Source organism: Etheostoma spectabile, unplaced genomic scaffold (genome assembly GCF_008692095.1).
Source record: "Etheostoma spectabile isolate EspeVRDwgs_2016 unplaced genomic scaffold, UIUC_Espe_1.0 scaffold00001167, whole genome shotgun sequence".
NCBI lineage: Eukaryota > Metazoa > Chordata > Actinopteri > Perciformes > Percidae > Etheostoma > Etheostoma spectabile.
The window spans coordinates 30,997-35,102 of record NW_022602698.1 but is presented as its reverse complement, the minus strand read 5'-3'; positions in this window follow the sequence as shown (position 1 = coordinate 35,102).

The window sequence follows — 4,106 nt, the reverse complement described above, 5'->3', positions numbered from 1 at the left end:
TCAGAATCAAATCATTTGTAAAGTGATGTTGATACCTGGCCTACCTGTAGGCCTCAGAGGCACACACTTTAACTTCACACAACACAAGATATTATTTGACCTTTGCTTGGCTACACAAAGAAAGTCATGGCTGCTGAAGCACTAAAAAGGGAGGGAGACTGGTGCCTTCATGTTCATGCGTCCTCAATATTTCATGAGCATTCAGATTAGCCACCAAGTGAAGTGGTGGACCCACACAGGCGTTAATCTGTGCTCTGCTCCGGAGATACACGCCCTGCTAAAACCGCACGAAAAACCTGTGGTCTGAGCGCACACTCACACAAACCCTCGCGCAAGGATGCACAGATCTCATAAGAGGCCCTGATGAATGGGAAGGTCTCGCCGTCATGTTGCGTACAGTATCAGGAGGCAGGTGGCGGCGGCTTGGGATGCTGAACAATGGGGGGTGGGGGAACATGCTCAGGGAAGCATGATGTTTATACGAGCATACATTTCCTCAATCTCCATCACGGTGTCACTGCAGGAACATATCAGCTGTTGCAGCCGTGAGCGGAAAACAACCAGGTAATGTCATTTAAGGGGAGGGGGGGCGATGCAGGAATGATCCAACTGTACAGTAGGGCTGCACAATATATCGTTTATTAAATCGTCATGTGATACATACTGTGAAAGGCTGCGACGTGTTGTAAAAGACCATGACATTTTATGTTAGTTGTAAGAAAATATCAGTAGGAAACTGCACTGTAAAATGTAGCCGTCATTCTTTTCAGTGGTGCCTTTTATATTCAACTCAGTTATTATTTGTCAGTAAAAGAATTAGAGCCCAACCGATGTATTGGCAGGCCGATGTTAGGCAGCGGAAATACCAAAGAGGTGGTACAGGAAGTGATGACGAAAATCACCTAGCACTCTTAACCACCATGGCTGAGCGTTTGCCCCCCCCCCCCCCCCTCTTATCCTTGATATTTCTTATCTTCCATTGTCTTGTATGAGGGTCATATGCCATTCAGTACTGTTGTTACTGTGGTGTACACTTGTCTGCACTGCAGTGACTGGGAGTCGTAGATCAATGGAAGGGATGAAGTAGCATGGCTGCCTGCAGAGAAACCCTCCTGTTACCAGATTGCAGCTTCTCTCTTGAAACAAGTCTTCATTTATCCAATCTGTCATCTCTTGACAGGCAGCATACTCCAAGCAAGAATGGGAACCGCAGCTGCATCGGTGGCTGGGTTACCAGAGGAGTAAGTGGCGTTATGTGGTAAACCATACAGTACTACGGAGACCTGATCGGGAGGCATGGGCAGAGGCAGGTGGAAGGGAATCTGCAGTGCAGGTGCTGAGACAGCATTTAGTGTGGTGTGCACGTTAAACAACACACTGCTGTCTTGGGCCCTCTTTGCATTTCAAAACACAGCATGTGGTTTGTAACGATAGTTGTTCCCCTCCTTGTTCTGAGCATGCAGCGAACTAATATGACACAAGAGATTGATTTTCATAAGAAGGGAAATGAGATGCTATTTCCTGCTGTGCAAGTGGATTTGTTAGGGCATCATTTGGGAGCAAAGCGATGTGGTGGCTCAGTAGTCAGTCAGGTTCATGCTAATCAGATGATGAGTCTAACAAGGACTAATAAAACAAAGAGAATTCCCCAGTTAGCTCTGTCCCCCCCCCCCCCGAGCTGTTCTAAACAGGTATTGATGTCTAGACCTACTCTACCTGCAGAGTGTCCCGAGACTACTACTTTGTTATGATATTCTATTTTGATAATCGATTAGTCGGTTTGAGTCAGTTTTTAAGACAAAAGTTAAAAAAAATCTTTGATTCCAGCATCTTTAATATGTTCTTTGTGACAGTAAACTGAATATTTTTGAGTTGTGGACAAAACGAGACATTTGAGGACGTCATCTTAGGCTTTTGGGAATCACTGACCCACATTTTCTGACATGTTATAGACCAACAACTAATTAATCAAGAAAATATTCAACACATGTATCGATTATAAAAATAATCGTTAGTGTCAGCTCTATGTCAATTACATTACATGATGTAAGTTTGCCAGATCGGGGAGTGGATCGGATGAACTGGACAATGTGATGTAATGGTGAACTCAACTTCCTTTAAAGATTATTTTTTTGGGCATTTTTTAGGCCTTTAATTGACAGGACAGTTGAAGATATGAAAGGGGGAGTGACATGCAGCAAAGGGCCGCAGGCCGGATTTGAACCCGGGCCGGCTGCGTTGAGGAGTAAACCTCTATATATGGGCACCCGCTCTACCAACTGAGCTATCTGGGTGCCCAGCTCCACTTCCAACCTGTAGGAGACCAAAGAGGGAAAAGTTCTCTAGTGTTGCTTTAAGTGTAAAAAATGAGAATGTTTTTTTGTTAACTTTTAATTTAATTTTTAATTGTTAAAAGTGAATGTATGGTACCTACAGTACATGTAGCTGAACTTGGCAACCAGAGCTGAATAATAGCAAAGCTTTTGAGCATCTGGGAAAGGTCTCTCTCTCCTGGATAAGAGGCCACTCAGGAAATAGGTCAACGGCAGACATCATGCATTATGTGCTTTTGGCTAAAGACATGAAGGGAAACAGCAGCGATAGAGCAACACTGGATATTTCCAATGTATACTATAGTCCTAATCAGACACCACACCTGCTGCTAATAATTGTTGAGTTTCTATAGCAATTATTTATATTTATTTATTTTTTAGATAATTTTGGGGGCTTTTTAAGCCTTTATTTTTAAAGCAAAGCAACAAAGGGCTGTGTGTTGGAGTTGAACCCCAGCATCAAGGTGTAAACCTTTATACATGGGCTTGCGCTCCACCTTCCCATACCCCACACCAATTATTAAATAGAGTTCTTATAATCAGAAGTGAGCTGCCAGACCATGTGATCCAAAACATTACATTCATTTTGACAATCTGACAGAACTCAAGAAATTCCCCTTGTCATGCAGCAGGGCAGTCAGTTCCACATGGTACAGATAGATATATTTTCCACACTTCAGTTCCACATCAGTATCACTTTGTGTTTAACAAGTTCCTCATGACGTCTGGTGTCTAGTGATACTTAATAGTAAGTGCATTCTGTTTTGTAGATGCAGGCAGAAAGGCCTCACAAGGAGAACTCCCAAACCCACCAGCAGCACCAGAGTTCAGAGACGGCCTGTCACACACATGCTTACATGAAACACTATTAATGTGAAGCCATTCATTGCTAATGTAGTAGCAAACAGACTTAACCGCCTCCTGGTTGGCCCACAGAGCAGTATGCTGTCGTTATGCCACAACCACACAGCTCCTCTGCAGAAATATCAGAAAGATGATTATTTTCATCTCAGACAATGACATGTTGTTGTGTCGTTGTCAGCTGTTTACTTCATGTTGTGGATTTGGTAACATTTGATGTATTTGCAGCAGTGAAGGGAACAGCCAGCAATGACTGATGCAGAGGGAGCATGCATGGGATCATACAGTAGACAATGGCATTGCAGAATGTAAATGATCTTGTTGACAATCTCAGACTACACTGCAAGGCTGAAGCAGAAGCACAAGACATCTAGTCTGTTAGTCACAGACACAGGTAGAGACATTAGTGTCCACAAAGAAATCAGCACAAAGTACTTGACTGATTGTATTGGTGAAAAGCACTCTATAAAATACAATGCACTTACTTATAAATGACAATATTGTCCAGCAAAAGTAAAATTCATATTGTAAATGTGCTGTATTTATATAGCACTTTTCCAGTCTTAACAACTGCTCAAAGTACTTTTACATCTACAGTGTGTGTGAATTCACCATTCACACACATTCATACACTGTGGCCGGGGCTGTCGTACAAGGTGCCACCTGCTCATCAGATAAACACTCACACCACATTCACACTCCGATGCGCAGCACGGGGGAAACTCGGGGTTCAGTGTCTTGCCCAAGGACACTTTGACAATGACTGCTGGCCACTGCAGGGGCAGGGATCGAACCACCAACCTTCCGATTGGCAGGCAACCGCTCTACCACTGAGCCACAGCCGCCCATTGTTGGCTACAAAACAAAGATGGAGTAGCAGCACTTCTGGTTATTGGCCACATAACTACCGTT